This window comes from Schistocerca nitens, chromosome 9 (assembly GCF_023898315.1).
Source record: "Schistocerca nitens isolate TAMUIC-IGC-003100 chromosome 9, iqSchNite1.1, whole genome shotgun sequence".
Lineage (NCBI taxonomy): Eukaryota > Metazoa > Arthropoda > Insecta > Orthoptera > Acrididae > Schistocerca > Schistocerca nitens.
In genome coordinates, this window is record NC_064622.1 from 419,923,587 (window position 1) to 419,947,438 (window position 23,852).

The window sequence follows — 23,852 nt, forward strand, 5'->3', positions numbered from 1 at the left end:
AACTTTGTTGATATTTCATCATATCCTCTAGATGTTTTTGATTTTAAAGATTTTATGATGGACATTATTTCTGTTGGGGTAGTGAGGGTCAAATTCATATTAAGGAAGTTACTTGAAATGTCTGGTCTAAGGTATTCCATAGCAGCATCTACCGAACCTGACAACCCCATCTTTTCAGTAACAGTTATAAAATGTTTGTTAAAAAGTTCTGCAACACTATACACATCTGTCACCAATGTATCATTTACTCTTAATGGTATTTATTCCTCTTCATGTCTGGTTCTACCGGTCTCCTCCTTCACTATATCCCATATTGTCTTTATTTTGTTATCTGATATGAATATCTTTTCCTTGTAATATATTCGCTTTGACATCCGTATTACACTCTTTAATATTTTGCAGTATGTCTTATAATGTGCTATAGCATCAACATTGGAAATGTTTCGGAGTGACAGATACAGTTTTCTTTTTGTTTTACAAGATACCCCTATTCCTCGAGTAATCCATGGCTTCTTTGTAGACTTTGCTCTAACCTTGGTAAGTTTTGGGGGAAAGCAGTGTTCGAATAAGGTAAGCACTTTATTAGCAAAAATGGTATATTTTTCATTCATGCCATGAACGCTGTAAACATCAGTCCAGTGAATGTCTCTGAGGAGTGTCCTAAAATAATCAATTTTTGGCTTACTGATTACCCTTTTGAGCTCAGATTTAACAGATTTTATATCCTGTTCAGTATTAACATTTAACAGAAGGAACTGCATGTCATGGTCTGAGAGGCCATTGACTATTGGTTTTGTAATATAATTTTGTTCATTGGACTTTTCTATAAAGATATTATCAATGGCTGTTTGTGAGCAAGTGGCTATCCTAGTGTTTTATTTGTATTAATATCAAACTGATAAACTACGTTCACAAAATAACCGAGAAAAGGTCAACTATGTTACAGTTTAAGTTGAAATTTCAATGAATGTTGCTGATCAGTAGAACACAGGTGGCTAACACAAGCAACAGTCGGAAGTTACCGGTAAATAACGGTTTGTGTCTATTAGTATGTCTTTCACAAAGTGACAATCTCACAGAGAAAAGGTTGTAATGAAGTATTTCTATCTGTAACATCGCTAAACGTAGTGAAAAATGGACCAAATTTGTGAAATGAGCAACTTTGTAGTTTTAGCCCGAACTGAAAAGTTAAGCAATGAAAAACATAAAGAGGAATGTTGTACAGGTGCTTAGTAAGATGTGTGATCGCATGTCAGTGTTAGAAACGTAGAATGGTGATATGGGAGGAAATAAGAATAGTCCAACATAGTTGGGAAGACTTTGACACTAATCTGTGTGTGCTCTGGAGTTAACAAAAACCTCTTTCACATCCAATATGTCTAAGTAGACTGTGAATGAAGGCATTAAGTTTCATCCAACTGTACTGTTGTCGATGAAGGTAAATAAATAATCAAGTGTAAGATCACAAAATCATAGTAGATTGGAACATATACTCACCATTCTCCTTCTTCTCGAGGCTGAAGACCGTTCTGCATGGTCTGCGGAATGCTGACTTCTTCAAGGTAAAATTAGCTCCTACCCGGCCAACATTTCTGAGTAGTACAAGACACCGAAGGCCAATTTGTCTAGCCAGAAAGGCAGTTGCTGTTGTGGACCAAAATGCTCCTCACCGCCAAGTAGGCCTGATTAGACAGTGAAGAAACTGGTTACATTTCATCAAAGTGTATATTTAAGGATCATGGTAAAAACTGCAGAAGAATATAAGAACACAGTATCACAACGGAGTGAAACATGTACTCACAGTCCCATCTCTTGCGCTCGAGTTCGAAGACTGTTTTATCTAGTGAGCAGAATGCTTGATACTCTGCACCAAATTCAGCTCCTTTCTAGTCGACAGGTCTGAGTAGTGCTTGGCCGTGAAGGCTGTTTTGTTAGCGAGCCGAATACCTGCTGCACTGGACCAATATAGTCAACCTCCAGCCAGTAGGGTTGAGTAGACTGTGAACAAAAACGGTTACTTTTTATCAAAATGTACCCACGTCGTTAGAGGTAAAAAATATAAACTAGTGTGTGAACAAAATATCAAGCAGGCTGGATCATATACTCACCATCCTACTTCCTCTTGTCGAGTCTGAACACCATCTCACCTGGTGAGCGGAATGCTTCCTGCTCTGGGCTGAAATCAGCTTCTTCACGGAAAACAGACCTGAGTAGTGGTTGGCTCTGAAAGCTGTTTTGTCAAGAGTTCAGAACAGTTGCTGCTTTGGACCAAAATCAGCACACTGCCAACAAACAGGCCTGAGTAACTGTGAACAAAAGAACTATGTTTCATCAAAATATACCCCAGTTAATCAATGTGAAAAATATAAACCAGTGTAAGAAGACATTATCAGAGGGCACTGGATTGGATACTCACCATTTTAGCTCCTTTGGTCGAGATCGAACGCCGATTTGCATGGCGAGCAGAATTCTTGCTGCTCCAGCCTATAATCAGATCCTTTCCGGCCAACAGTGCTTGGTCCTGAAGAGTGTTTTGTTTAGACAGCACAACACTTGCTGCTCTGGGCCAGTATAGTCACTCTTCTGTCCAGCAGGAATGTGTAGACTGTGAACAAAAAGGTTACATGTTATCAATATGTACCCATATTGATAGAGGTAAAAAATATAAACAAGTGTGTGTACAAAATATCAAGCAGACTGGATCATATACTCACCATCCTACTTCTTGTGCTCTAGTCTGAATGGCGTTTTGTGTGGTGAGCGGAATGCTTGCTGCTCTGGACTAAAACCAGCTTCTTCCCGGCCTACAGGTCTGAGTAGTGCTGGCCACGAGGGCCATTTTGTGGAGTGTGCAGAACAGGTGTTCCTTGGGGCCAAAATTGGCACACTCCCAGCTAACATGCTTGAGAAGACTGTGAACAAAAGCGTTAAAGTTTATCAAAATGTACCCATATTGGCAGAGCTAAAAAAATATAAACAAGTTTATGAACACATTATCACATCAGTGTTGATTGTATACTAACCAGTCTACTTCTCATGCTCAACCTCTAGCGAGCAGAATGCTGGCTCCGCATGGGGCAAAACAAGTTCGTGTACATCTGACATGCCTGAGTGCACTGTAAAGAAAATTTGTCTAGCAAGAAGGGCAGTTGCTGTTCTGGACCAAAATGCTCCTCACCGCCAAGTAGGCCTGATTAGACAGTGAAGAAACTGGTTACATTTCATCAAAGTGTATATTTAAGGATCATGGTAAAAACTGCAGAAGAATATAAGAACACAGTATCACAACGGAGTGAAACATGTACTCACAGTCCCATCTCTTGCGCTCGAGTTCGAAGACTGTTTTATCTAGTGAGCAGAATGCTTGATACTCTGCACCAAATTCAGCTCCTTTCTAGTCGACAGGTCTGAGTAGTGCTTGGCCGTGAAGGCTGTTTTGTTAGCGAGCCGAATACCTGCTGCACTGGACCAATATAGTCAACCTCCAGCCAGTAGGGTTGAGTAGACTGTGAACAATAACGGTTACTTTTTATCAAAATGTACCCACGTCGTTAGAGGTAAAAAATATAAACTAGTGTGTGAACAAAATATCAAGCAGGCTGGATCATATACTCACCATCCTACTTCCTCTTGTCGAGTCTGAACACCATCTCACCTGGTGAGCGGAATGCTTCCTGCTCTGGGCTGAAATCAGCTTCTTCACGGAAAACAGACCTGAGTAGTGGTTGGCTCTGAAAGCTGTTTTGTCAAGAGTTCAGAACAGTTGCTGCTTTGGACCAAAATCAGCACACTGCCAACAAACAGGCCTGAGTAACTGTGAACAAAAGAACTATGTTTCATCAAAATATACCCCAGTTAATCAATGTGAAAAATATAAACCAGTGTAAGAAGACATTATCAGAGGGCACTGGATTGGATACTCACCATTTTAGCTCCTTTGGTCGAGATCGAACGCCGATTTGCATGGCGAGCAGAATTCTTGCTGCTCCAGCCTATAATCAGATCCTTTCCGGCCAACAGTGCTTGGTCCTGAAGAGTGTTTTGTTTAGACAGCACAACACTTGCTGCTCTGGGCCAGTATAGTCACTCTTCTGTCCAGCAGGAATGCGTAGACTGTGAACAAAAAGGTTACATGTTATCAAGATGTACCCATATTGATAGAGGTAAAAAATATAAACAAGTGTGTGTACAAAATATCAAGCAGACTGGATCATATACTCACCATCCTACTTCTTGTGCTCTAGTCTGAATGGCGTTTTGTGTGGTGAGCGGAATGCTTGCTGCTCTGGACTAAAACCAGCTTCTTCCCAGCCTACAGGTCTGAGTAGTGCTGGCCACGAGGGCCATTTTGTGGAGTGTGCAGAACAGGTGTTCCTTGGGGCCAAAATTGGCACACTCCCAGCTAACATGCTTGAGAAGACTGTGAACAAAAGGGTTAAAGTTTATCAAAATGTACCCATATCGACAGAGCTAAAAAATATAAACAAGTTTATGAACACATTATCACATCAGTGTTGATTGTATACTAACCAGTCTACTTCTCATGCTCAACCTCTAGCGAGCAGAATGCTGGCTTCGCATGGGGCAAAACAAGTTCGTGTACACCTGACATGCCTGAGTACACTGTAAAGAAAAAGATTAACTTTCATGAAAACGCACCCCTGTTTACAAAGGTAAGAAAAATAAACTAGTGTAAGAACACAATAAGATTTACAAAGCTGATTAGTTAGTTGTGCAGTAAATTTAATCTCAACTGTTTACACCAAGAGATGTGTAAGTTTACAGTGTAGAAAACATAGGGTAAAATGTTGTTATGATCAAAACACAAATGTCGAGTGAGTATCTACAGCAAGTAGTTTAGTTCTTGTGTTACATGCTGAGCAGTGGTGGATCAACTTTGCAGTGTTTTGGAGAGTGGATAGTAAGCATTTTATCCATTGCTGTAAATTTTTATTATTTAGCACTGGTTAAGACAGTCCTACAGCCATCCAACACACCATTCAAGCAGTTTATCTTTGCAGCATAAGTTCAGAAAATTTTCATCCCTCGACTACACTATCACACACACACACACACACACACACACACACACACACACAAACACACATTAATTTCAAAGTTGCTCACTGCATAGGTCGTCACGGTGGGTTTATTCTTTTTGGTAATAGCAGTCTTATTTCCATATTGTCTGCAATGAGGATGCTCGATAATAGGTTCAAGGCAATGACATCGGTATCAGGCAGAAGCGACGGGATGTTGGAAGGTCTCCTGTATCCCACATACAGAATCTGACGAAGTAGTATGCATGTTCCGTATTTCCGTCGTTGGTAGGCAAACACGATGTGGTTAACGTCATCTCACGCTCTGTATTGCCACATAGTGAGCCCACCCTCCTAGTTATGTAAACATGTGGTTTAAATGTTTCTTACTTGAATTTTAGAAGTGTCAATGTTTCATAAGAACTTTGCACTATAGTTCACCTAGTATATCTGTAGAATTGTCGTATATACACTGCCTTATATAGAAAAAAGTGAAACTCCCAGAAACCATGGTCGGATAACAGTGGAACCATGTCTATGTTCACACGATCCATGCATTTGGAGCTTCCTGGCAGATTAAAACTGTGTGCCGGACTGAGACTCGAAGACTGGAAGTCTCATATCAGTGAACACTCCACTGCAGAGTGAAAATCTCTTTTGGAATCAATGCATTTATAAAAGATTAGTGTAGCAATTCTCTAAGACAGAACGGCCACCAAGCTGTGTTAGTGGCGTTCATGTTTGGTGTTGTACCAGAACTGGTAGGATATATAAGGTATGTAAACAGCTTCAAATGTTGAGTGGTCACTGTAAATGACATTGGTATGCTGTATACATATGAGAGACAGCATTACCAGCTCCTGATTGGACTGAAAGTAGCCTCAGAATGTGCAGCCATTTGGTTGGCCGGTCAAATAATGCAGTGTCAAGATGTCACATTGGTTTAAAATTGAACACACACACACACACACATACACACACACACACACACACACACATATGTGGAGGTTACTGTTAATACTAAAACACAAATGGATCCATTTGGAGTGATGCCATGACTGGGAAGTACAGACTACTTACGAATGCATGCACCATCATGCATTACGTTTCTTGTGACAGTATCATGTTGCATTTTTTAACAGGACAATGCCTATCCACACATGGACATATATCTGCGAACTGTCTGCGTAACTGAGTATTCTTATGGCCTGCAAGATCCGTAGATCTATCCCTGATGGTGCATGATTTAGACCAGTTCGGACATCAACGACATCATCATTCCTGTATCCAGAATATGAAGTACGATTACAATGGTCGTGTGTTGGGATACCTCAGGAGAAGGTACAACGGCTTCATGAAACCCTTTATAACCAATTTAGATGATGCATCCAGGCAGGAGGGATTTCAGCGTCTTCCTGATAAATGAAGTAAATTTGACTCAGTGTGTTAATCACTGAAATAGCATCATGTATCCTCTCAACTTGTGAAATTTCATTTCGTCTCCTCTGCCTTTTCTGGGCATTTCTCTATTTTAGTCAGATAGTGCAACTTAGACTCCACTATAGTGATGTCCTCTGGTAGAGGAAGATGTTATCTGTTTGTGTCTTAACGCTTCATTTTATTTCGATTACAGATGACATGTTCTGGATCTCATCGTACTCTTGACTGCTCCTGGTAATCTCTTGCTTCGCTAACCACTCAACCATCTTGGTCCAGTTAGGATGACTATTTATCCTATCTGCAAAAAGGGACAAAAATATTGTTTCGGGCCATTGGAGAAAGTATATCTAAAACAATAAATTTTATCAATGGTGTTAGTTCCTTTGTGACGAATATTTATAGAAAGGGAACTAACGAGGACTTATTTGGAAATGAAAGTATTTGCAAGTGAAATACAATTGGCATCTTGCTGTTTCAAATGACAGTGACAGTAACATTTAAGAAGACATTTCTCTCCTTTCATCTTTTCGCTTGGGTTTGTTCATTTTGACAAGTGACTTTTCATGAATATGAATTTTTCACTTTTATTCATTAATTACTTCTTCGTCTTTTGAGACTGCCTTTGTTCTGCATCATGCACAGGGTCGGCAGTGTTTAGTACAGAACTGAAATGGTTAATTTTAAGGGATGGCTGGATGACTTTCCTTCACCACCGCATACCCCCCCCCCTCCCCCTCCCCCGTCCGGGACGGAATCAGTGTACCCCAGCTGTGCACCTCTTGTGGGTTAATTTTAAGGGGTGGCCGAATTACTAGTCGGGATGCATGTATTGGTTCAGTACAGAATTGCGTCATAAAACCGTTGACCCGGTCCTGACACAAGCTAGCTATCCCACAGCTAATGTAACTGGTCCTTGATATCCTGGATAGTTTCACCGGGATGGAGATGGCATATGAGCTGATGTCCTATATATTCTATTGGGTATAGAGCTAATAGCTAAGCATAACACAGAGAGCTGATAGGGACGCATGTTGCATGTGGACGATCGTTGTCCTCTTGAAAAATGGCGCCATGATACTGTCTCATAGGAGGTACCACATGAAGATGCAGGATGTAAGTGACGTCTTATTGTAGTGTTTATGCCAGCCTACACATGGTGTAGTAATCCCATAGTCTGGCTGCTGGTTGTCTCTGACCAATGTTGCGGGATGACACAATGTTGAGGGAGTCCATTAATTGTTCTCAGACAGCAGACAAGGATATCAAAGGGTTACGATATGTTCCGTGCACAATAAGGAGTAACTCCCTTATGGTGTAATCATATGTGTTCGATTGGAACAATGACGATGAGTATACCCGCCCTTATATTCCCTTGCAGTCCACCATTGTGCCACTGTCACATCTGAATGCTTCAAAAACTTACACCTGCCATGAGACTCTTTGAATCTCTGTCAGACGCTATAACTCCGTTTCACATCATTTCACAGCGTCTCTGTGCCCTTCACAGTCATCACTTAATGTTGACTCTGTTTTGCCTCTTATAGAGTGTGTTACAAAAAGGTACGGCCAAACATTCAGGAAACATTCCTCACACAAAAAAAAAGGTTCAAATGGCTCTGAGTACTATGGGACTTAACATCTGTGGTCATCAGTCCCCTAGAACTTAGAACTACTTAAACCTAACTACCCTAAGGACATCACACACATCCATGCCCGAGGCAGGATTCGAACCTGCAACCGTAGCAGTCGCGTGGTTCCGGACTGTGCGCCTAGAATGGCGAGACTACCGCGGCTGGCTCCTCACACACAAAGAAAGAAAATATGTTATGTGGACATGTGTCCAGAAACGCTTACTTTCCATGTTAGAGCTCAATTTATTACTTGTCTTCAAATCAAATTATTCATGGAATGGAAACACACAGCAACAGAACGTACCAGCGTGACTTCAAACACTTTGTTACAGGAAATGTTCAAAATGTCCTCCGTTAGCGAGGATACATGCATCCACCCTCCGTCGCATGGAATCCCTGATGCGCTGATGCAGCCCTGGAGAATGGCGTATTGTATCACAGCCATCCACAATACGAGCACGAAGTGTCTCTACATTTGGTACCGGGGTTTCGTAGACAAGAGCTTTCAAATGCCCCCATAAATGAAAGTCAAGAGGGTTGAGGTCAGGAGAGCATGGAGGCCATGGAATTAGTCCGCCTCTACCAATCCATCGGTCACCGAATCTGTTGTTGAGAAGCGTACGAACACTTCGACTGAAATGTGCAGGAGCTCCATCGTGCATGAACCACATGTTGTGTCATATATGTAAAGGCACATGTTCTAGCAGTACAGGTAGAGTATCCCATATGAAATCATAATAACGTGCTCCATTGAGCGTAGGTGGGAGAACATGGGACCCAATCAAGACATCACCAACAATTCCTGCCCAAATGTTCATAGAAAATCTGTGTTGATGACGTGATTGCACAATTGCGTGCGGATTCTCGTCAGCCCACACATGTTGATTGTGAAAATTTACAATTTCATCACGTTGGAATGAAGCCTCAATCGTAAAGTGAACATTTGCACTGAAATGAGGATTGACACATTGTTGGATGAACCATTCGCAGAAGTGTACCCGTGGAGGCCAATCAGCTGCTGATAGTGCCTGCACACGCTGTACATGGTACGGAAACAACTGGTTCTCCCGTAGCACTCTCCATACTGTAACGTGGTCAACGTTACCTTGTACAGCAGCAACTTCTCTGACGCTGACATTAGGGTTATCGTCAACTGCACGAAGAATTGCCTCGTCCATTGCAGGTGTCCTCGTCATTCTAGGTCTTCCATAGGCGCGAGTCATAGGCTGGAATTTCCGTGCTCCCTAAGACGCCGATCAATTGCTTCGAACGTCTTCCTGTCGGGACACCTACGTTATGGAGATCTGTCTCGATACAAACGTACCGCGCCACGGTTATTGCCCCGTGCTAATCCATACATCAAATGGGCATCTGCCAACTCCGCATTTGTAAACATTGCACTGACTGCAAAACCACGTTCGTGCTGAACACTAACTTGTTGATGCTACGTACTGATGTGCTTGATGCTAGTACTGTAGAGCAATGAATCGCATGTCAACACAAGCACCGAAGTCAACATTACCTTCCTTCAATTCGGCCAACTGGCGGTGAATCGAGGAAGTACAGTACATAATGACGAAACTAAAAAGAGCTCTAACATGGAAAGTAAGCGTTTCCAGACACATGTCCACATAACATCTTTTCTTTATTTGTGTGTGAGGAATGTTTCCTGAAAGTTTGGCCGTACCATTTTGTAAGACCCTGTATATTTTACCAGGCCTAGTAACGACACTAAACATGAACAACAGTAATGCACGTATGTATGTATGGTGTCTGTTCTTTGTAAGATGTCCAAAAGAACAGACACCTTAAAATGATATCTTCTGTGCAGATGCACTTACTTGTCTGTATCCTTGTGCGACTCATGTGAATAACTGCGAGCAGATGGGGGATAATGGATGGAGGACACTACATCTGTAGTCTAGTGTGTGGCATGTAGGAATCTGGGGAGGGCAGGAGATGTGATCAGGTGGCTGCAATAAAGAAAGACAGAAAGAAAAAGTTAGACATCTCGCATGAAATGAATTTTTGTCTTAAGAACCAGTTTCGAAATGGGTGTTCCATGTTGTGAATGTAGAAGCGAAATACCCTAAGGAGAAACTTCAAAAGCTCATTTAAAAAAGCTCAAAGTCAGTTCAAAGGACTCTCAGCATTGTTGAATTTCCGTAGGTTAGTTATGGTTCAATTATTACTTCCTGGAGAAAAAAAAGTGAACTTAAAACAGTAGTTTTGCGAAAATGGTGAATACCGTTTTGCTAGTGACTGAAGTGGCAGAACTTCATTAAGATTGACACAAAAATCATACGCTGCGTAATGTGGGAAGCACTTAAAAGGTCGGTTGACTATACTTTTGCTATCGCATTAACCAAAGATAGTTTCTGATTTAATTCACTATGTGCGTGGGTCAAAGCAGGAGCGCAAAAAAAGAACCTGCCACAATTTTATCATCTGCTGAATAATTTCTTTACTCAGAAAGAGGTATCGAGGAAACCTCATCAGAAGCGTTTGCTACTGTCAAAGGATGTGTTTCTTCCACATTTGAACTTATTTGGCACAGAAAAGTGTAAGAATCTATAGAACCTTGACAGCTCCATGAAGCCAACTGTTCTGAGACCTATAGCTATATACGATCATAGACTTCGGATCAAACTTCTGAAGTTCCTCAAAACAGAGGTTTCATAATTTTTGCATTCCCTCGTAAAACTGTGCAGACTGAAGCAAAGGCTAGGTCACTGGATTGGTTTTAAACAGTACATATAGTGCTTGCCTCACATGAACGTTTGCGACTTTTCCAGGGTGTGGTACAGGTGTGCAGGAAGTAGTTGCGCCTGCTAAATTGCATACAAGAAGTTACCCCACTTACCAGCGAGAAGACTCAGGCTGTCCACGGACATCTCTCTTGCAGCACCCTCTTCTGCTGCTGCTGCTGCTGCTGCTGCAGCAGGTGGCCCAGACCAGTCTTCGTTCTTCGCTACCCGTTCATCAGACTTGCTGCAAGGACGAGAAACATGCTTCAGTATATGACTAGACTGCACATTGACTAACGTTTCTACAACTTCCACCACTATGGACACCCTGGTAATAAAAAAGACTGTCATGCTCATTAGATTAGCACAGCTAACGAAAGCTCTCTGTGCTCTGCCCAATTTTGAAGAATGTCTTTGGCCTATCTTGTTCTGAGACGAGTTTCCCTAAGGTTCTCCAGTCCTAGAACTGATTGCTGATGTTATATCTTCAGAACCATTCCTTAACAGTGGTTGGAATTTTTAACGCTTGTCTTCCAGATTACTCATGTTGACACATACTATTGAAGAACAAGATGTGTCACATGTGTGGCCTAGGATTTAGATGAAGTAGCGTTTGGACTGGGAGCTGTGTACGCGTGGGACTTATTTTAACAATTATTTTGTTTAACATCAACAGATTAGAAATACACTTTCCTTAAGTAAGATATTTCTGTAGCCTATAAAGATACTGACATTGGGCTCCAAACAATCAATAAAAAGTATCTTCCATCAAACAACCTTACCTTAGCCGAATCATACACAGCTAACAACGACAAAAATTTACGATGCTTGGCTCTCGGACATAACCAGTAATAATATGTGAGACAACTTCAGTAGAAAAACACAGAATGGAAAAACACTCTTGGATCTAACTAGGATCATAACACATAATTGCGTATTTGTTTACTACTACCACTGTCACCATATAATACCACAATGAACTACACACTATGCTCTGTAAAAGATCATTTTCAGCTGAAAGTGTTTTTTTTTTTTTTTTTCAGAAACATCTTATATAATAATGCAACAAGTTGATTTTTGACATAGAACAAGTAACAAGATGTTTTTAAGCACAATAGTCTCAACAAGAGGGTTATGTTCAGAGCATAGTTTAAGCTAACATTTTAGAATCAATACAATTAATCACACTCACATCATGTAGTTAACAAATTGAAGTGCTCGCACTCACTGCACAAACACACCCACACTTCTGTGTGAAATCAATAAACAACCACACCTTGTCACACAACAACCACAGACTTCCAAGTGGAATGATTTGCTAGCAGAGGTACCCAATGTACAACTAGTATACCACGCGATACACTATACCAACCATAAAGTCACCAGCATGCAACTGTCAGCTACCAAAGTTCTCAGTTAGTGCTCCTCTTGATATGCTGAAGCCAGGTTCTCTGCCTCAACTGGGATCAGTGTCCATCTGGCTGTGAACAGGCACCAACCACACCACCAAGTTGTTGTGTCCACACAGCGGCCATGCCTCTCACAGACTGTAGTGACATTTAGGTGACAGAAGTGCAGTGCATAAAATTCTTGAGGCCCTCAGCAACAATTCTGCCCAGAACTTGCACAATCGTCTCCATGGAGCGGCTCAGTAACACTAACATCTTCAAGTACACGCCACAGTATGGATACATTGGCCACCACGACATTTTGGCCGCTGGTTCTTCGCTGTAGACTTGTTCACCTCTTATAACTGGTGCTGGAAGACATCGCTGTTTCCTCTGGTTGCAGCTGACTCACTATGCCACCATACATGCTCGATACTAGCTCGACCACAGTGGCACTCACAGCAGTCACGTGTCTGTGCTGTCTGCCATCTTGGGTCCACAGAATGACACTCCATTCAAGCTTGCTCTCTGGACACAGCAAAATAAATCATGCCACTCGACTTGGCACCCATGGTTGGGATGTACTGAACAGAATGGCATACATGGCATAAGCTCTGCGATATCAGTATGTATGTCACCATTTAGCCGATGTCGTGAGGACACAGCACTGTTGTGTCAAGGTGCACCATGAGCACCGATTTGAGGAAAACAACTACCTCTACAGCCTCTTGTCGACATGTGAACACTGTATTTATACTGTAATTTATTATTGTCAACTGTCGTGGCTTGTGACTGTGGATTGATGGATAATAATGCAGCAACTATTAGCCGTTTTAATGCTGGATGACAGCATCCTGCCAACATCCATATCACCTACACTTGTTGCACAACACAAGCACTGAAATTGCTGTGGGCACAAGAAAAATGTTATGGTTCTATGTCCCCTTTATCCCAAGAGTGCTGGAGGTTGGGCACAAGGTTGGATTGGGGAAGGATGGGGAAGGACAGGTAAGGAAACCGGTTGCTTACTTTCTGAGGGAATCATCTAGAAATTTACCCTATGCTACTTAGGGACATCACGGAAACCGGAAGACAGGTTTGTGAGGGATAGAGTTGGAACTTCTGTATTGTCAAATGTGAGTCCAGTGTCTGACCACAGCACCACCTCACGCAGTCCCAACTATCTTATCGAGAGGTGTGTAGTGTACTCTGAATTACCGACAGTGGTCTAAGTGTTGGAGATCGGAAGAATGTTTGCCCTATAAGCTTGGAAAATAGACATCAGGAGTAACGTGTTATGATATAAGTTGGTGCACACCAATGGCAGTGATCAAATTCGTCCAAGCCACATGTTTAGTACTCAGGATGAAACGGGGTGTTTGATGCACTACTATCATCTTCTCCCGGCCATCAGTACCTTAACCTACTGTTTGATTATAACTGTGTAAATCTGTTTCACCACCTTTAGCGCCTATCGTTGACTTGTAGTTTCAGGAGTCCACTTCATTACTTTTGTATGTTAAGTGTGAATGCTTTGAGGAACACTCCACACACATGAGGCCACTTGTGTAAGTTTTCATGTCATATGACACTGGTCCTATTAAGTACACCTGAGAGAGCATTGAGCGAGATGTCTATGTCTTGGAGCTAACTCCAGCTGATCTACTCCAGTTGTGGTAGCAGCTCAACTTCGCAGAATCTTCTCTCTGTTAGACGAAGCATTGTTTTTAAAGATACAATGACACTCCATCCAGCAGTGGGCGGGAGGACCACAGGGCAGGTAGAGATCTGTATAGCTCATTTCCACGTAGGAGCTTCTCATTCCAAATAAAACTGGTTGACATATTTGTGTTTCTCTGGAAAATAAACTGGGCCAAAAAGACAAAAAGTTGTTAATAATTTTGTAAATGTTGCCTATATAGACGTTACATACATGAAGATTCAGAGAATTTCGACACGCCTTTGGAACCAGCCTCTGCGGCTGTAGCTATGAACAGGATGTGTAGGCGTTCAGTCTATGACTTTTCGGTATAATTCCTAGTGATACGAGATGTTTCCATAGGTTTCCATCAGACTGATGTTCAGACACAGTCTTGCATACTCTCTGGTCACCAGACTATATGTCTGTGCCCCAGCTTCAATGCCCAGGCATTCTGCAGAGACATGTTGAATTACTGGGTACAAAAGTGTCAGTTGTGGTTTGTTGGGCATATTGTGACATCGTGTTTATTGCCCATTCACCATCAAGGACACAAAGTCACCTCTACACTCTACACAGCTTCATTACAACCCTCTGCACTAGACAGATTCGTATGATACAGCACTCGTATATACACAAGGATTGCTGCAAATGTATGTTAAGAAGATATCCCTTCCCAGTAGTGGCCTACACCACATTCTGAGGTCCTGAAGCCTGACCAGGTAAAGTACTTAGAAATATCTATGGATATTGTAAAGTAAAAGTAAAAAGCTATGGTGGGTCTTACCGATCCAGGACAATACAGGTCCACCAGAGGAACCTGAAACATGAGAAGTTTAAATATTAGACTGTATACTGCAGTAAACACAAGACAGTCAGAGTGTGTTACAGTGCATGCGACAAGTGTTTCTGTGTCATTGTATGTGTGAGCAGGCTGTGTGGCCAGCCTTGTTCTGGTACAGCCCTGCTCTCTGCTGCTGCTGTCTGTCGTCTGTGTTATGAGGAGTTCCTGCAGCAAAGAAGCTGCCACCTCTCTTGCCTGTTCATACACTGGGAGGGACTTCCACACCTCCAACTGTTTTGTCAAGTACAAAACTCAAACCACTCTTCCAGCTGTACCTTAACCATCGTCCCTTCTGATTTATAAATGTTTACATAATTAAGGGCTTTTAGTAATTAACAGAAGATTTGAAAATGAAAGTAAAATTTAATTGTAAAAGCTGTAGAAGTTGGCCTATATGTGAGACACATTAATACTGCGCATGAGAAAAATCTAAAAACAGTTCAGCATACTGTATATTCATATATTTAAGCACCTACCTACATCCTAACATACCTATGGCAAAATAATTAACATTTATGTAGATCTCGTTTCCACAAGGATGAGTCTTATGTGACTTGTTCATCTTCCCCAGACAAATGTTATTTTAAATAAATTTTTGTCAGTAACCTCTGAGGAAACAGATTGGGAAAAGATTTGATCTTGGAGACAAATATTTATTTTATGCAAGGTAACAATACCAGCCACAGCAGTTAGTGTGCCTTAGGTTAAGTGTCTTTATTTCTTTATCCAACAGTTTTTGTAGGAACAGTTCCCCTTAGTGTCTGATACTTTGCCACATGTGAAATGAATCCCAGTCAATATCTCTTTCTCCGATGAATGGAAAAAATAAGGGAGGTTGATTATTTGGGCAGCACTTTCAGTGATGCACAATATTAACAGTCCTTCCATTGTTGCACCAAGGAAGGAAGACTATAGATTGAAGTTTGGTCGACTGAACGATAATTTGAGTCTGAACACTTTCTTCAATAAACAGAAAAGAAGATGGTTCATCAAACCTCTTTCACACTATTTCTCTACCGTTCCACTCACTAACAGCACATGGTAAAAACAAACAATTCAATCTTTCTGTGCAAGCTCTGATGTCCTTATTTTATTACAATGATCATTGCTCCCTATGCATGTGGGTGTTCATAAAATATTCTCGCACTTGGAGCAGAACACAGTATATTGAAATGTCATGGGAAATTTTCACTGCAATGAAAAATGACATTATTTTATTGGTTGTCATCCCAACTCAAAAGTAGTGGGCCAAGGGCAGTGTCTGTGCATTTTGTTAGTGTGGGCTGCCTACATCAGGGGCAAGTAGGCATTCAGGGTCAACCTGTTGTACTGACAGGTCATTAACCTATTGTCTTGCCAACTTGATCCTTACTTTTGATTGACAGTTCCTTAACTTATTGTTCCCCACCTCTCCATCTCCTTCTCCTCCCCTCTGACCCCTCAGAAAATCTCCAACACACCCTTCTCCGCACTGATATAGGTACACTTGCAGCTCTGAGTTATTTGAATAGCCCCCTCTCATTCTTATCAATATCATTGACTACTTAGTTAAACTGATCAATTAATTAACCCCTCCCTCTCTGGTAAACATCCCCATCCCTCCTGACCCCTCCCCCCACCCCTCCCCTACCTGAAAATTGGTGGCTCTGCAAATGGAGAGAAAGGATCTCATAACAGGAAATTCAAGGGTTTATTGTTTATTTATAAAAAATTCAGTTTGTGCAGTTGGATTTCTCTTGCTCATTGTTCTCTGCTGTTAAGAAAGGTGCAGGTTTTGCAAGAAGTAATCACATTGATTCATTTTCTTTTTTTATTCCGATTGTGCGAGGAATGCCATCATCAAACACTTATGACACACAATTAAACTGTTAAAAATCTTTCAATCTCGAACCATGGGCTGTCCACTGGACTGCACAGAACGCCAACACACACGCTGCCAGGAGTCGGGTTGTACTGGCAACCCCGCAAAGCAACGACGTGGCCATCAGCTGCCGAGTCACGTGCAGGTGTCCGTTCAGGTCCCACAGGCATGAGGTAGTGGCATCCCTTTCATACCTGACACATGAGAAATCCCTGTCGAAGCAAGTGCTTTCCTACCCACTATGGCTGACGCATAGCTGTGGCTCACCCTTGCAGGTGCAGCGAAAAGGCTGACAGCGTTATACTGACGTCACATGTCTATGTAAATAACTGCCAGGTCTCCCTCCATTTACGAAAATATCCCAGAATAACACAAGTTGAATTCTTTCTAGTGATCCTAGTGGGACAGCCTGTTCATCATGTGTTACGCTGTCCTGCCTTCAAAATACGTCTCAGACATGGTAAACGTTCTCACCACTAAAAGCCTTCATTATGTCTGTGCGTAGTTGCGAGCACTCCGTTTATCATAAACCCATTCTTGTTGTTTGGGAAGAGAGCACTGTCTAAGCACATATGGGAAACTCAGAACAACCTCACAAACAGAATTCGAAGCTCTGACCTACAGTGGAGATGTCCTAATGCCACAATCCTGCCAGGGATGGATGGTATGCTTCATCTTGTCTTTGAGCACTTGCGCAAACAAGACATCCCATTATTCTCAGAACTTTAAGTAGATACCATGCCCCCATCTTGTTCTTGTTTGAACCAGTCTGTAGAAGCTAGTGTGTCCCAGCACAAAGGAATTCTTGAGAAAGAATGGAGCATTCCGGTTAGCTCTTCCTGAATTCAACCGCCAAATTACTGACACTGCCGGTGTGGCAGCACTGCTTGCCATTCTCTTCTGCAGACGAGACTTTCAGTGGCAAACCTATTTTGTACAGGTCGCCATATTGCACTGACGCCTAAATTCTTCATATAGGTACGAAAAGGGGCTCACTATACTTTCAGCTATCTAGTGTCAACTACTTTTCAAGGTCTTCAGCTACCCACTTTCCACATCTGAAATTCATGCCCATGGATCATTGTATTTAGGAAATATCTTAGGATTTTTGGTAGATTAGCGAACAAGAGAAGCAGATACTCTTGTACCAAGTCTTTATTAACTTTTGCATATACTTTTAGATACAGAAAACAACTCTTTCCTTATTTTTGTTAGACATAGTTTTAATGGTGTCCAATTTGATTTTTAATTATTACGTTAAATCCACATCTGAATTTCCCATCTGTGTTTAGACAGTACTCTCTTTCCAAATAACAAGAATGCTCTTATGATAAATGGTGTTTTCACAATCATGCACAGACATGATGAAGGCTTTTAGTGGTGAGAATTTTTACTATTTCTGAGATGTATGTTGAAGGCAGTACAGCGTAACACATGACGAACGGGCTATCCTGCAAGGATCTCTAGCAATAAAGCAACCTGTGTTATTCTGGGATATTTTCGTAAATGTTTTCTGAAAGCATTGCATCAGATTTCTAGATTACATCCAGAGGGAGACTTGGCTGTTATTTACATAGACATGTGACGTCAGTATAACACTGATAACCTTTTAGCTGCATCTGCGAGGGTGAGCCTCTATGCAAACATCTCGATCGATACTGGACCCACAGCTATGAAAGCTATGCATCAGCTTTGGTGGCTAGAAAAACACTTGTTTCGACAGGAATTTCTCAGGTGTCAAGTATGAAAGGGATGCCACCGCCTCATGTTTGCAGGTTGCGAATAGACACCTGCATTTGGCTCGGCAGCTGATGGCCGCTTTGTCGCTTTGCAGGGGCTGCCAGAACACCCTGACTCCTGGCAGCGTGTGTGGTGGCATTCTGTGTGGTCCAGTGGATGGCGCATGCTTCGCAATCGAAAAATTTTTACCAGTGTAATTACATGTCATAGGTGTTTCATCTCAGTATTCCTTGCATGGTCGGAATAAAATAAGAAAAGCGTTTGATGTAATTACTTCCTACACCTGCATCTTCCCAAACAGTAGAGAACAATGAGCAATAGAAATCCAACCCTTAAAGTGAATTTTTATAAATAAACAATATACCCCCGAATTTCCTGTTATGAGATCATTTCTCTCCGCTGCAGAGCCATTAATTTCCCGCTAAGGTGGGGCAGGGAGAGGGGGAAGGAGGGATGAGGGGGTTTACCAGAGGGGGAGAGGTTAATTAATTGATCAATTTAATTAAGTAGTCAGTCAATTGATAAGAATGAGAGGAGGCTATTCCAATAACTGGGAGCTAAAAGTGTACCTGCATCAGCGAGAGGGATGGGGTGGGTTGGGGGTTTCCTGAGGGTTTTGTGGGAGGGCTCGGTGGAGGTGCTGGGGAACAATAGGTTAATAGCCTGTCAATCAAAAGGAAGGATCCTGTTAGAAGAACAGTGGGTTAATGACCTGTTAATCAAAGGAGAACAATCGGTTTGCCCCTGAGTGCATCTTTGCCCCTGATTTAGACAACCTGCACTAACCAAATGCACTGACGCCACCCTTCTCCTACTACTCTCGAATATCATATCTATGACACTCTCTCCCCTACTTCGCGATAATACGAAATTTGGTTCCTTTGTTTCAACTTTTTCAATATCCTCCATCAGTCCTATCTAGTACGGATCCAATACTGCAAACAATATGCGAACAGCAGGGTGGACAGGTGCAGTGTATGCAGCCTCTTTACTAGACCTGTTTCGTCTTCTAAGTGTTCTGCCAATTTCAGAACTCATCAATTTAGATTTTTCCTGTGTTTTTACTAAAACCAGATCTCCTGTCCTGAACTGTACTCCTTTACTTCTTGCATCATTTCTCCGTGTTCTTACCTCTCCTTGTCTTTTCATAGTGTTCCTATCAGCTGTCTCTCTTTCCTGGGGTGTCATAGTTTGACAAGGTGGGAAATCAACATTCTCAGAAATCAAATTTGCAGGTTGTCTATTAAACATTACTTCATAAGGTGAAAAACCAGTGGATGAATGCTGTAGGCTGTTCATTCTATCCTCAAAGTCAGTAACATTTTCAATCCAATTAACATGATTTTTACTACAGTATGTTCTGCAGAGCCTTCCAATTTCCCTCATGTACCTGTCTGCTGGGTTACTTGATGGGTGACAAACCGAAATCAAAATATGTTTTATTCCTGTATCTTCAATAAAATTTTTCCATAATTTAGATGTAAACTGTGACCCATTATCAGACATGATGGCCTGGGGTATACCAACATTTGTGAAATAATGATTCGTCAGCTTGATGATAATTTGTTTACTGATTGCTCTCTTTAATGTATACAATTTTATAAATTTAGAGAAAACGTCAACTATAATGAAGATGTAACTATACCCTCCCCTTGACCTTGGTAGTGGTCCATATAAATCAATAGCTGTCAATTCAAGGTTTTTATTTGGTAAAATGTTTTGCATCAATCCTTTAGACGTTTGGTTGCTCACTTTTACTCTCTGAGAACGATCACAGGCTTCAAGTTTTTTCTTCACTCTCCTACTGATATTATAGAAGTATACATTTTCCTGTATCTTCTGCATACATTTTGTTGCCCCGCAGTGTCCAAAGCTTTCATGTATGTAACTGATTAACGTGTCAATACATTGCTCAGGCCAACATAGTTTCCAATTGTCTAAGTCAGGTCTAGGTCTCCTAAACAAAATCCCTTTTTGTACTTTATAATACTGATCTACCTTTTCTCCTCCATTTTTCCCTATATAACTTTTAACCAACTTCCAATTTTCATCATGGTTTTGGTTTCTACGAATATCATTACAGATTTTCAGTATTTCAGCTTCATCTTTTACACCCTTTAAGTACATAAGTTTGAACTCTTTCTCCTCTTTTCCATAAGTATTTTCAACATCTGCACCTACTGGTAGTCTGCAAAGGGCATCTGCAGTGACATTATGTTTACCCTGAATAAATTTGATCTCATGGTCAAACTGTTGAAGGAATAAAACCCACCTTGTTATACGGTCATGATAGAGTCTGCACTCCTGAATGTATGATAGAGCTTTATGGTCAGAGAAAACAATTACCTTGTGCCCTAAAAGATAACTTTTAAACTTATTAAATGCCCAGTGGATGGCAAGTAGTTCCTTCTCTGTGACTGTATATGATTTTTCATACTTTTGTAAAACCCGGCTAGCAAAAGCAATAGAATGGTGTTCTAATTTTCCTTCTACTTCTATGTTTTGAAACAAGTGTGCCCCTAAACCTGTCTCACTACTATCTGTCATTATACAGAATGGTAACGACATAACAGGTCTATACAACATTTGACTTTGGGACAGTTGTTGTTTTATTTCTACGAATGCATCCTGACATTCTTGTGTCCAATCCCAAACAGTATTCTTTTTTAGTAAGTTACATAAGCAGTTTGCATTTAAAGCTTGGGTACTAAGAAATTTTCTATAGAATTCAGTGAGACCAAAAAAGGACTTGAGTTGTTTTTTGTTCTTGGGAGTAGGGAAGTTTACAATGGCCTCAAGTTTATCCTTATCAGGTAAGATTCCCTCTTCTGAAATATTATGCCCCAAAAATTTCAGTTCATTAACTCCAAAACAACATTTTTCCAATTTTACGGTCATTCTCCCTTCCCTCAATTTTGAACAGACTTGTCTCAGAAGGTTTAGATGATCTTCCCAGGGTTTTCCAGTTACAAGAACGTCATCTACATATACTATTAATTTTGAAGACAATTCATCACCTAATACAAAATCCAGTGCTCTGATAAATTCAGCCACAGATACATTCAATCCAAAAGGGACAACACAATATTGGTAACTTTTGCCACCATACAAAAAGGCAGTATACTTCCTAGAATCAAGTTCAAGTGGTATTTGGTGAAAACCAGATGTCAAGTCTAGGCTACTCATAAATTTTACATTATCAAATTTGTGCAGGAGTTCATCCATATTGTCAGGATGGTCATTTTCTCTAATCAAAAACTTATTAAGGTGCCTAGAGTCAAGTACAAGTCTAACTCCACCATTTCTCTTAGACACAACTACTAATGGGTTGTTGTAAGCACTTCTACTTCTTTCTATAATCCCCCAAGTTTCCATTTTTTTGATTTCCCTTTCTACATCTTTTTTCCTGGAGAATGGAATGCCATATGGTTTTAGGAAGAAAGGATGATGTTCTCTGAGTTGAAGTCTGCACCGATAGTCTTTTACCTTCCCTGGTCTCTCACTGAATGTATCCTGAAATTCCCATAACACTTCTCTTAACTGATTTTTCTGACTTTCACTTAGATTTACAGCTTCCTTCAATTTCACTTCGACTAATTCTTCGAAATTTTGTTCATTTATAATGTCAAAGGATGTGTTATCACTTATGGCTTGATTATCTACCTTGCTTACAACAGCTTTGATATGGTTGCAAGAATTACTACAGTTAAGGATGTACATTTCTGTTTTCAGAATACCATTTTTCTCAGGTTCAGTAATTATAACAGTCTTATCTTCCCAAGAGAAGCATACACCCACTTTTAAGACCCAATCCATGCCAAAAATGATATTTTCTTCTAACCTTGGGACCACAAGGCAGCCCTGCTCAAATTCCACATTTTCAATTTCAAACGTTAACAATACTTGACTCTTAACTACCTTACTTTGCCTACCAGTGGCACCTCTGATTTTTACCCCTACAACCAGCATTTCTACAAAGTTCTTACCATCTCTAATTTTATCTCTAAATTTTTCTGATATTGCACATATGGGGCTTCCTGTATCAATAAGACAGTGCCCTTCCCACTGATTTACTCTTATTTTAATGTATGGACAGCCTAATTCCTTTTCATCTGCCTTCCCCTCGGGGACTTCATATAATAAATCTTTTTCAATTTCTTTATAATTTCCATCTACTTCTTCCCTTTCAGTCTTCATCAGGTTTACCTGATTTTCAGATTCTAAGTTACTAGTGTCAAGTTTACACTTTGGCTGCACACAAAATATCTCCCTACTGTTTATGTACCTTTCACTCAGACTCTTTCTTTTACTCTCCCACCAGCGTGGGCATACAACTCTACTAATTATACTTAGACGATACCAAAACACTTTGCTACTACAACTCTCATTATACTGGTTCCACAGGATTTCTAAGAATTGGCTTCCTTTACTTTCAATAATATCACGCAAATCTAATTCTTTCACAATATTTTCACTTTTGTTATCACCACTTTGATTAACCATGAACTCATCAGGACAGACATGTAGCAATTGATTTTCAGCTGTCACTTCATTATTCTTATCATATTCCTGTGCTTCGTCACCACAACTATCATCAAGTTCCAAGACTTCATTATTTATTTCAATAAAGACATTGTACTCACTTACTGGTTTGCTTACCATACTTTTCACATCAAAAATACTAACATCATCACTACTATGGTATACTTTACTGCCAGTTTCATCTATTTCTCTCTGTTTTTCACTTTCTATGGTTGATTCTTTTTCCTGTTGCTTAGGTTTATCATCAGCTGATTCACTATTACCTTCTTGTGTGAACAACCCCCCCAATTCTGAACTAAAACATTTATTACTCTCTTCATTATTAGCTTGCTCTCCCCTTTTTGCCCAGCTGTAAAAATCATTTAACATCTCCTCATCCAGAATTGAGTCAGAACTTTGATCTCTCCTATGTTTATTTTGTGGTGGTCTACTGTGCCACATAGCATCCCAAAATGTTTTATCAAAATTTATATAATTCACTTGGTATTCCTGGTTTTTAACCTGTTTGTTAATGGTACAGTTATTTACAGTATTGGGTTTTGTGTGAAAGTTAGTGGTCCTATTATGTTTAAATCTGTTCGCCCCAAAGCTGTGGACCCTCATTGAGGCGGTCCGGAGTTTTCCGGATGTCTACCTTTATTGTCACTCCTCCAATTTGTATTCATTCTGTTGTTACCTTCCCATCTGTTGTTCCTAGTTACACCATTGCTTTCCCAGTTACTCCCTCTCCAATTAGCATTGTACTCTCTTGTTCTATCATATTGGTGTTCATTCCGAAAATCTCTATCGTCCCTTCTAGGGTTCTCCCCACGGTAATCAGAATTCCACCTCCCACTGTAATGGTTTCCGTTACTAAACTGTTGCACATTTCTCTCCATTGCCCTGTCTAATTTGTCTATATATTTTAGAAACTGGTCTAAA

The 23,852-nt window shown here is 40.8% G+C and overlaps 1 protein-coding gene and 1 long non-coding RNA gene across 2 annotated transcripts in view; one reads left to right on the forward strand and one right to left on the reverse strand.

Moving 5' to 3' along the window:
• LOC126204286 (numb-like protein) overlaps nt 1-23,852 on the forward strand; it is a 434,856-nt gene that overhangs the window by 127,459 nt on the left and 283,545 nt on the right. The gene's annotated exons all lie outside the window — the stretch shown is intronic.
• On the reverse strand, nt 2,557-3,116 carry LOC126203655 (uncharacterized). Its single transcript, XR_007540340.1, has 3 exons — nt 3,024-3,116; nt 2,715-2,912; nt 2,557-2,605 (listed from the first exon to the last, which is right to left on the reverse strand). It is a non-coding gene; the product is annotated as an uncharacterized LOC126203655 (long non-coding RNA).